We start from the raw sequence: 12,084 nt of genomic DNA, 5'->3' as shown, positions 1-12,084 counted from the left end.
GGCACAGTGAGGTGGGTGGCTCAACACAGGAGCACCCCCTACTGGCCCACCACAGGAAGCACTGAGTGTGCAGCTAAATGAAAGCTTTTTTCTGTGTCTCAGCAGAGCTGCTGGTCAAAAGGCAGGATGATATATTAAGACTAACCTTGCAAATGCTTAGGCAAGCAATTTTCTAAACAAAGTCATAGTGTTAGTGCCCATTGTGTAAGAAGAAAAAGATGCAACCCACCAACTATCGTCAGGAGATAAAGTAGAAGCAAGACCTTGGAGATGGTGCTGAAATCAGCGAAGAACAAGAAAGAACCAGCAAGTGACTGAAAGAAATGGAGGTCAAAGTCTTAAACATGTGTTCTTAGCAGAAAGGCATGTAAATGAAGAGAATGCATAGGCAATTCCATGCTAATGAAGTAAGCAGTAAACAGAGGCGGCGCTTGAGATGGGAGGAGAAATGGGTGGAACCCGAGGAGGGACATAGGTGGAGTGAATGTTAATATGTATGAACCAAGGTGTATAAAATATGAAAAAACTAATGTTCAGCGCTGCTCACCATGTCAATAGACTAGGTGTCTGTGAGGGAGCTTGCCTGAAGCTGTCTCCAGTCTGAATAAAGCTGTTGCAAGCAAAGTGTGCTGGTGTTTCCTCCCTGCTTGCTCTGGCTAATGAGTAACAGGATCCATGAGCAATTGGATCGTTGTCTCCCTAGTTGTTGGGCACGGCATGGAGTCAGGCTCTACCCACGATGTGTAGGGGTGCACGCAGGTGCATGTGCACCCTCTGAGATTGGTGGTGCACCCCTGCAATTGGCTGCTGCCAACACTGCTGGTGGCGCCTGCAGCCGGTCACCTCTAAAGCCCCCCACCCCTTGCTGCCGACACCACTGGCGACATTTGTGGATTGTTGTCTATTACTGCTGGATGCCCCTGCTGCTGCCACCCCTGCTGCTGCTGGTGCTGCTGGCAGCATCTGCAGGTGGTCGCTGACAGCCAGTTGGTGCCTGCCACCTGCCCACCCCCACTGCTGACATTGCTGCAGCCAACTGCTCGCCGCTGCCATACCTCCACTGCCACCTGCGGGCTGTCACCGTGGCCCACCCAGCCTCCAGGGGCACACATCATTCATGCAAATTTTTATGCTCTTATTCTCTTAACTTCCCCCTCCCTCCTATTTTTAGTTCCCAAATCCTATGATTCATATGCTGCTCCCATTGGGTACAACAGGCAGAAGAGAAGAACACAAACCTGAGACAGTCGCCTGATGCCATTTCCATCTCCAGTAAGAATGATGGCAATGTCTCTGACAGGTGCCTATTTGCTACACTTCTTTTATACTCATTCTTTTATTATTTTATACTCATTCATAATACTGAAAAAGCATATGGGAATTCACCATTAGCCTCTCTCTGCCACAATGTAGACAAGTCCTCATATTGTGTGAATACATCAACAACTAAGCTTGCATTTTATATAATCGTTTTAGAATTGGGCATGAACAGAATAAAAAGTTGGGGGGCCAGGGGGAATGACAGTGGCAGTAGCAGCTGCGGGGGGGGGGGGGGTCACATGCCACTGCAGGGAGAGGAGAATCATGCACTTTTGGAGAGGCTTGGGTCCTGTGATGCACCCAGCTCTGGGTTGTAATGGCCATGTATAACAGTGTATGGTACGGCCTGTGCTAAACTGTTATATGTGGACGTTGCACCCAGTCTTGGGAAGTATCTCAGCCCTCCCCATACACTGTTATATGCAGCTGTTACACCACAGAGCTATGGCCACCTTGGCAGGAGTGAGGGGGGCGAGGGGCACTGGCAGTGCTGGGTGGCAGTGGCTTGGCTGTAAGCCATGATCATGTTTTCTGTGTGATTGTTGTATATTGTGCCTCCTGTAGGACTGGAGAGGATCATTTCCCATTCTCCCTCATTCTGTTACCTTAAGTATCCTCAACAGAACCTGTAAAGCCACTTGAGTGACTCCGGCCAAATCCTGGAGTGCCAACCCCCTTTGACCACCTGTAACCTGAGATCCTTCTGCTGCCTTTGTCCAAGGTAATTTACATCACCATAGCCTTAAAGAAGACCTGAGGCTTTTAACCAACTAAGACCTGCTACCCAGAGGAGTTTTCTATCTATTGAATCCTCTGTGAATTCCTATGAAATAGAAGAACTTTTACAATCTTTTCTCTGATGCCTGATGAAGGGTGTTTGTGCCTGAAAGCTTGCAATTAAAAAAAAATAAAACAAAACATTTGCAAGGATCTTGTTGGTCTACTAAAAGATATCACCTCTTTCCATGAGCCCTGATTGCTGACCCGCTTTGAATTGCTTTGTCTACATTAACAGTGTGTAGTCAGCTGATCTTTAACTATGGGGCTGCCACTAGCCAATCTATAATTAGGGATGTTAAATCCAGTCATTACAGTAGTTTATAATAAAGCTGTTTTTTCAAGAATAGGTGTTCACTCACTGTCTCCCCTCTTCCTAAAAAGAGAGAAGAAAGGATTACACTACAGACTGTCTGGTGGCACACATCATGGCTGTTCTGTGGGGCCAGGTGTGGGCCCTAGGACTTAGAGTGACAATGTAAACTAAGTGACATTGGAAATATGGTGGATCAGGTGTAGGGGGAGAGTCTAGGGGTTCATGAAACTGTAAACAACAGATTGGAGTCAACAGCCCAAGAACCACCGTCAGGTGGGAGAACAGACTGCAGGCTCAGAGAGGTGGTGAGAAGAAAATGAGATACAGGATACTTGGCTTTGATGAACATAGACTTCCCTGCTTCAAACAAGTGCCACATTATGTGGAAGTTTGTACACTCAAACGGATAACAGTCATCTCAGTACATTTAGTACCACATTGATTTTAAGAGTTTTATGAGAAAAAAATCATTTTAGTAGACATTTGCCAATATCTCTTTTAAAAAGAAAAAAAAAAAACAACACCCTGGAATTTCTCAGAAATTATTTGTAAAGTCTCATCTACTGATGTGGTATACAGATGTCCCACGGATAGGGTAATCGTATGTCCTGTTTTTGCTGAGTCAGTCCCATTTTAAATATCTATCCTGGGTGCCCCATTGATTTCTTCAAATTAAAACTTTTTTCTCCTTTTCAGAAACCTCTCCGGTGGGAAGGGAAAGGGTCTAGACCCTGCACACCATGCACTGATTCACTCCACTGATACCGAAAACAGCAGAGCATGCCAGACACTGGGAGAGAGGGAGCTTTTCCTGTTTTGAGATTGAAAGAATATGGTCACCCTACTCTTGGATGAATACAAATAAGCTCCAAGGAGTTAGGATATTTTTTTAGCTATCATATTAAACTAAAGATACTTTTTTTCTGTAGTTAAACATCAATGAACTCAAAAGTTGCAATGTGAACTAGCAAATATTTAAATGGTCAAAGATTTGAACAATACGATGGAAGTTGTGAAACCTCTAATTATATGGAGTTTAAAATATGCTGGTGAAAACAAACAAAGAGAAAAAACACCTTTTTTGTAAGACAAAACACGCCCCCCCCCAAAAAAAACCCCCCAAAAAACCAAAACAAAACCTGAAGGAATTCTGACTGCAAAGTAGCAGCATCCAGGCACCACATACAAAGCTAACTTAGTTTATCTATATGTAACCTACTTCACTTTTATAGGATTGTCCTTTACCTGCACACTTTATAGTCACTCTGGAAATGCCCTTTTCTTAGCGTTAGATCCTAAATGAACCCCAAGACTACACTACTCTGAGATCAGGATACCTATCATATTTTACCTCGAAGACATCTAAGTGACAAACAGTTTTAGGCATCCAAGTCACTAAACTCAAACCTCATCTGCCCCACTAAGTATTGACAAATTTATTAAAATGTCTTGATACATTAAGCACTGTGTGTTTTGAACTCTTGTGCATGTTCAGAAGTATGCCCAAATGGCCACCTAGACATCTCTTTGCATCTTTTCACTTTTATGCCCCTAAGTGACACTTGTGTAGCCTGAAACAATTTTTTTTTTTTTTGGCATTTATGCATAGTTTGGACTCTACTTCCATCTGAATAGCTATGCCCCCCCTAAGCTTGCCTGTTCAGTCACTAGTATAGCTGCATAAGCAAGTGGGCAGAATAGAATTGCCTGACTTCATGTGTAAGGAAGGGTAAGTCCAAAAATTATAGTTACAGGAAAAAAAGAAAAGTTGTCTCAGGGAGGAGGGCCCTTCTAACTTTTAGCTCAGTAACTGGGTGGCTAGACACTTGTCCAGAAAGCGGGCCCTAAAGGGGTTGGGATTTTTATCTCTTGGCTCTTGTCCTGACAGGGAGGGGCCCTGGGTTCTGCCTCTAATTCCTGTTCTTCCTCCCCCTCTCTCCACAATGAATCAGAACCAGTCTCACTGCTGGAATGTTAAATGAAAGGTACAGAAAAGACATTAGGGCTAAGTACAGACAGTCAAAAAGCCTGAGGCTGAATTAATTCAGTCTTTGGAGATTAGTCTCAGATGCAAAGACTGAACCAATCTGCAGGTGAACAGACATTTACTTTTGATTCAGGGAATGCAGGCACATGCCTTCAGTGGCTTAAGCCAAAAGCCACGGAGTGCTAAAGCACACCTCCCAGCCTACCAGCTACAAGGCATTTGCCCCACCCTGCTTTATAAAGGGGTGTGTAACCAAGCCCCAGCACAGAGCTAGCTGGAGGGTCTGCCTGGTGCGGAAGGGGACAGCACCTGCCAGGCTGAGGTGGGGGTGGGTGGGGAAAAAGGTAGTGGCTTTGAATTCATAAAGGCTTGAACAAAAATAGTCCTTTCTCTGAAGTGAGCATGTATTGAACTGAAGTGAACAACCCTACATAGTCCTGCAGGCTGTGATCATGGACTACAAATCCCAGAGGCACCTGGAAGCAGGAAGAGGAAGTGATGAGCAACCCTGCAGAGTCCTGCTGCTGTGGGTCTGGACTGCAAATCCCAGGGACCTCAGGGGCAGCAGGAAGAAGTGAACACACAGCCTATGCTAGGATGCTGTGGCACTCTAATTTAACTTGTACCAGGAAGGGGCCTGGAACAGAAGTTTCACAAATCGGTTTGACCTAAATCAGTTAATTCTGTACTACATTCAACCAGGTTTATCTTAAACTAGTATCAGCCATTTTCAAACTGGTTTATGTACACTGAACTTCTGTTCTGTTACAGGTTTAAACCAGTTTCTGAAGACTTAAACTGGTTTATGTGCAATTTCTGTCCCTAGCCTAGAGGCTCAGGCTGCAAATCAGGGACCCCTTCTTTCTAGGAAGCATGTATTTTACTGAGCCATCCTCCCTCCAGTGTGGCCTCACCCACATATCTTCACTTGCTCTGAGCCAGTTTCAAAGAATAATGCTTTTGGCAGTATAGAATTTCCAAATATTGTCAATATATGTGTCAACTGAGGTGCTTAAAAGTGAAATCGAAAACTAGGTTACATATAGATAAACACAATAGAAAACTAACATACTGAACCTATAATTTAATATTAATTGCCTGTAGAAGCACTAGAGAAGTTTTTGTCCCATCAGAAGCAGGGCCCTAGGTCAGGAGATGCTCATCCAGAGCAGCAGTCATCTCACTGATCGAAGCACTCTCTAGTAGGTAGATGGAGAAGGAACTGGGCTCAAGATCTCTGCCTTCAGGAGGACAGTTTCTCCCCAGAGCTCTTCCTTTTGTCCAAAGGAGTTTAAATGAAAAATGGAGTCTATCCACCTTGGAAAGATACAGCAGCCTTTTAAAACAAGTCAAGTGGAGTAGCACGTGTTAGGGTCCTTAGGACAGATAGTAATAAAAAGCCTACATGGACCCTTTTGGGACAATCATTTGTTACACAACTGCCTATGATCTCTGGGGATAGGACTGATAGCCTTAGTGTTCCTTTCCAGATTGATGACCTGACATTTCTCTCCATGGTATCATATTGCAGTTACACTGGATCAGCATGTCCTCCTTTCCCTGGCAGTTAGTTAAAAGTTAATGTCCTGTGTTGTTCTTCCATTATTTCCACCAGGTAACTTCCTTCAAAGACCCATCCCTCACTTGCCTGATTCAGAAAATAAATTCACTCCATCATGCTCTAGAAATAAAAATCCACAGTGGATGGCTAAACTGAGCCAGGCGTTGTTTTCTTTAAAAAAAATAAAAAATCATGCTAACTCACTATGGTTCTTTTAAAACCTTGTAGTGGCTAGATAGCATAGAGGTTTAACTCAAGACACCCATTCTTGTAGATCCAAAAGTCTAGCAAGGGTATTTTTATTTGAACATAAAAGCAATTCCTCAACATTGGGGATCACCACTAAAATCATGAGAGCTGATATAGAGTAGCTGGGAATCAAGACCATTGTTTATTGGCTTGATTTTTGTTTCATGAAGGTGTAACTTCATCAACTTCAGATCAATACGTATAGGTCAGCCCTCCTGCACACTAAACTAAAACAAATTCTGCTCTGATCAAGGTCTTGATTTTCTTTCATTAGGGTACACATTATTCACCAGAGATACCTGGAGAACACCACCGATCTGTACAGGACATTAAAGGTCCAAAGTTGATCCCCTAGGTATACATTAGTTCAAAACTATGCTGGGCCAACTAGGTACAAATTAATTGTACTCTTGGGAAAACATATCTGAGGTACTAAAAAAGTTAATAATTGTTTAGAATGGCATGTTATAATGTGTAAATTGTGGCACAAGGGGAAGTGAAGTCACAGGCTTCAAAGCTGAAGGTATTCATAATTTCTTTCCCAAATAGCTAATAAGGTGCCAGCCTGCCATGCTTTCTGTCTCATGTCTAACATGGCTAAGTACTACTCTCTTTGTGAGATTTTCATGGTTCTTTACTGAAAAGGTAAACAGTCTCTGTCTCTGTCTGTCTCTCTCTGGATTTTTCATAGCAGGTTTGTACCTCCCCAGCCGTTTATATATATATATATATTTATTAAACCAACTCAAATACTTGGAAAAAATCTTCTTTGCAAGCTTTTAGGTATAAATACATCTTCACTGACTAGCTTTCTTGCATGCATACCAGCCTCTGACTTCTTTACTGTTCATTCCATCTAGTGAGAGCACATATATATATTTATCACAATCTACCTCTTCCTCCTTACCTCTAGGAGAAATAGCTTGATTTATTACCTTTCCTTATTTGCCCAAAGAAAGGATTATCCTATATGAAATGTATGTTACTCCTCCTTATATTTAAAATTAACACTATGCAAGGACATCTTAATTCATGGAAATGGAAGTACATCAGAGGTGATTTGACTGAAGTCATTGTAGCTGTCCTGAATTTAAAAGTCTGGGGGACATCATTTCTCTCCGTGATGTAAAAGTTGTCGGTGGGATAAAGTTTAGCTTGTGTACGGCCATGGACCAGAAGTGGTCTTCTAAGTGCCACACCCATGAATAAAATAATAACTTTTAATAATATGCAGTAATGTAACATTTTTCATTTGATGACTTCAAAGAGAAAGTTAATTAAGCTATGTAGCATGACTGTACATCAGGTAAATGTTATTGTTCCCATGTTATAGAAGGTTGCAGAGTAATTAAGGAACCTTCTTACAGCTCCAGATATACTAATTTGAGATCTCTGTGTTTTTCTGCAGCGGATGTCAGATTGGTGTTCATTAATTCACAGAGATTTCCTTGTCTGTTCAATGTAGAAATCAAGGGGCATTGTAAGCAGGTGATGGTGCATATGATGTTGGTAGAGTTGCAGGGGAATGAACCTTGGATGTACTCCTTATTCAGTCCTGTGATGTTGTGCTCTGTACTGATGTGGGGGCACACTTGGCATTGGGGTCCATTACCAGGCCTTGCACCTCAGTGGGGATGGGAGTTATTTAGTCTGTTGCTTCAGAGATGTATTCTTTAACCATGGTAGTAAAATGGACTGCCTAGGCTCTAGTGCTGTGGTTCTCAAACTTTATAGACTTAAGGAATGTCTCCATAACTTTTGGAGGCAAGGTTCTTTGGGTAAATCTGATATCTTTTATTAGACCAACTCAAATAGTTGGAAAAATTCTTCTTTGCAAGCTTTCGGGTATAAATACCCTTTGTCAAGCTGGGGAAGCATCTGCAGTTGGGAAGTGCTATTCCTGGATGGAATGAACAGTGAAGAAGCCAGAGGCTGGTATGCATGCAAGGAAGCTAGTCAGTGAAGATGTATTTATACCTGAAAGCTTGCAAAAAAGATTTTTTTCCCCCAACTATTTGAGTTGGTTTAATAAAAGATATCAGATTTACCTAAAGAACCTTGTCTGCCTGTGTCCTTAGACCAACACGACTACAACCTATACCTTCATAACTTTTGTGAATTTAGGTGCACCCCATTTCCTAATTTATTTATTACAGTGCTTACCTCTTTTCAGAGAGGCAAGGCAGTGGGAGCCAGTGACTGGCCAGACAAAATCTTAATCCTGCCCTTATCTTCTTATTTCTACACAGCTTGCTTTTCTCCTCACACTTCCTGCAACACCATTCAAAAGATCTTGCTGCTCTGTAGAGTGCCTAGGCACCTTGGTTGAGAATTGCAGTTCTAGTGAGACCCATGGTTAATTGTACAAATGGGGAAGCTAAGGTGTGGGGTAGTGAAATAACTTTTCCACGGTCAAACTGAGTCCACGGAAGATTCATGATGAAGTTATACTGATTTATACCATCTCCAGATTTGATTCCAAGGCTAGATTTATACTACTACTTTTCTTTAATTAGTGCTATTCCAGTTAGGAATGTTTTAAAATCCCATCCTAGGCTGAAATAAAAATTCTAACAAAACATTGCTAAAGAAAGCTTTGACTGCTGGGGAATATATTGTGTGGGGAAGTGATTGAATTATAGTAATAAAAAGAGTTCCTTTTGCTGGCATAAGCTGCATCTTCCCTAAGGTGATCTGCTGATATAATGGAAATGGCATTAGAGTATAGATGAGTTCTAAGGTGTCTAACTACAGCTCTAAATAGGATTTGGAAGAAATATTAAAGAGAGAAGCTTTGAGAAATATATTACAAAATCCTCTGTATGTGGTCTAAACATTATCAGGAAGCAAATATGTGATGAAGAAAAACTGTACAGTAAAGATGAGTCTTTTCAAAATTCAGGATCATTTTTACTAGCTGAGAACACACAAACAAACACCAGCACAGACTGTCAGTGCAGTGATTTTCAGATTGCCAGTTTTCACTTAAGCTGTTTTAACAAAGCACTTGATTTTCGTTTTCTCTGAACACTGCAAAAAATGTAATATTTAGGCTTAGAGGAGTATAAGTTTATGGTTGGGGTACCTGGAAATCTGTAGAAGATGCCCTCTCTGGAATGTTTGTACTTCTTTATCACAAGTAATTTTAACAACTAAGTGTGCTTGTACATGTGATGCCATTAACATGTATACATGACAAAAATGTCACTTTGTTTGGCTTAATGCGCAGTGTACACGTGCAAAATTTTGGGGAGTTTTAAATGACTTTGCGTTGTTACTAACTAAACTACATCCGGATATAGCTTAGTTTGCAGTATTGCAAATTTCAATGATGCCAATGTCAGCTTGCCCCCTGGCTGCAAGAGAGCTGGGCAGGCTCCGCAGAAAAAAAGGATTGGTTCCCTTGATGCTTCTGCCTTTAGCAGGCACCTGTTGAAGGCAGAAGTGGTGAGGGGACCAATCCATTGGGTTTTTTTTCAGCGGAGCCTGCCCGCCTCTCCCGCAGCCAGGGGGTGAGCTACTGTGGGCTGAACAGCCCCTGAGTTGGAGGGGGGTGGTCCTTTCCTTTGCAGTGGCATCAACCCCCGGGGCCTCCCAGGCAGGTTGCTAGCAGGTCGGGTGCTGCCCCAATTTGGAGGCAGCACCTGGCTCAATACAACTCTTCCCTGAGTCCATCCGCTGAAAGCCGAATGGGAGCTGCTCCCCAGGTGGCCTTGGGGAACAATTGGATCGGGCCAGGTGTTGCCTCTGAGCTAGGGAAGCACCTGACTCACTAGCAGTCCACCTGGGCAGCATCCATGGGCTGCTGCAGCAGTGGAGGGAAGGACTCCCCCCCCACTTCCCCCCCCCCCCCCACAACCACCACACACAGCTCAGGGGCTGCTCAGCATACCGGCAGCTTGCCCCGCAACCATGAGTAGGCTCTGGTTCTGACCAAAAAAACAAAAAAAAAAAGGATTGGGCCCCTTACTATAACATAACAGAAAGATTGAAAGGTGAGTTTCAATTAAAAACTCACCATTTCATTTAAAAACTCACCATATCAATTAAAAACTCATGATTCCAATTTAGGGTACACAGAATAAAACCTTGGGGATTAAACTCCCATCACATGTACAAGCACCCTAAGGTAACACAAAAGAGAAGGGATTCATGTGAAATATGTCCATGTAGTTATTGCATTTTGTTTCTATAATGGTAAATTTGATGTAATGTAGATATAAAGTTGGGGGCTGTATAGATCTTGGCTGACAAAATATTGTAGAGTTACAGAATCCTAGGCTGTGTCCAAACAAGCACACACATGCACAAATGTACGTGTCCCATGGCCAAAGACAGCAGCAGAACATGTTTGTGCCACTGGTTTTTGGTCCAGGGCATACTCCTGCATGCATGCTCTGGTGCATGGCAAAATGACCTGGGGAGGGGAGGGGAGGCAAAAGCCTTACCTGGGGTCCTGTGGCCCTCCCAGGGCAGCAACAGCACTAAGCTGGCTGTTCAGTGCTTGGCCAGCAGCCAGAGCTTGGCTGGCTGACCAGGCTCCGTGTCTGGCAGTGCATGCTTCTCCTGAGTTCACTGAACAACTTTTTTTAGCATTGGTTTTCGGGGGGGGGGGGGGGGGTTGTTTTTTTTTTTACACTGGACTCTGGTCTCTGATGTTAATATGAAGCGCAGTGAATGGGTGCACATGTGCAGTGCCATAAACTGCATGTGCGTGCTTGTCAGGGTATATCCATAGAGTTCGCATAGACCTCACGGGCATGTCCCAATGAGTGCGCACATGTAGCTTGCAACACTGGAGATCCATTTGAGGCACCGCATATCACATGCAGTGCACATGCACCCATTCAATGCACTGCTAATTAGCAGCACGAAGGGGTGTTTTTACACCAGGAGATCCCAAAAACAAAGTCTAGCCTGCCAGAGCCACACTCTAGCTGCTAGCCAGGCTCTGAGTGGCTGACTCAGCACCACTGCTGTCCTGAGAGGCCCCCAGAATCCCAGGGAAAGCTGCTGGAGCCAGCACAGGTGCTGGGCCTAGTCTCTCCTACCCCACCCAGCTCATTTTGCCTGACACCAGAGTGCATGTGCAGGTGCATGCCTTGGAACAAAAAACAGTGGCACAAATATGTGCTTCTGTTTTTTGTGCCATGGGAAACTCATGCCCCTGCACCTTTGTGCTCATCTGGATGCACCAAAAGGTTATTTATCTATTCTGCCCCCTTGCACAAATTCAGTGTCCATTTTTCCTATGCTATCCCAGGCAAATGCCTACAGACTCTACCTGAAAACCATCAATGAAGGAGATTCCATAATTTCCTGGGCAACTTATTTCACTACCCTACTGTCTCCATGATTTTAATCTAAATCTGTTTGGTTGAAACAAACCCATGGCTTTGTTTTTTTCCTCTCTACGGTGAGGGTATCTCCACTGAAAATTCAAAACTTTCCATTTGCTTAGTGGTCATTGAGTTTCACTGAGCAAATAAATTACTGTAGGGAACATCATCATTTGCTCTCCTGATTAGACTGAAGAAATGTGCTTGGAAAGAAAAATCTTCTTGCCATGAGGAACATTTAGAAAGTTTCATTAGCAATATGTTGGGAGTTTGGAGATGTCTGACTTCTGTTATATTAGCATTGTAGTCCTTTTCATCTTCTGTATTAATGTGAATACCTGACATGCAGGGTACTTGAGATTTAGATCCCCTGTTTGTCAAGTGTTTTGGAAATCTAAATTGCTGAATGATTAAAAAAGGAAAACTCATTTATGCATGCTACATTCACTCATTAAAAATTCATGCCAGGGTTCAATTCTCAGTCACTGAAATCAATGGGACTCTGTTTATACCAGCTGAGGATCTGGGCTGGTAT

This window comes from Alligator mississippiensis, chromosome 2 (assembly GCF_030867095.1).
Source record: "Alligator mississippiensis isolate rAllMis1 chromosome 2, rAllMis1, whole genome shotgun sequence".
NCBI lineage: Eukaryota > Metazoa > Chordata > Crocodylia > Alligatoridae > Alligator > Alligator mississippiensis.
The sequence above is the reverse complement of the archived record's forward strand: the minus strand, read 5'-3'. Positions refer to the sequence as shown.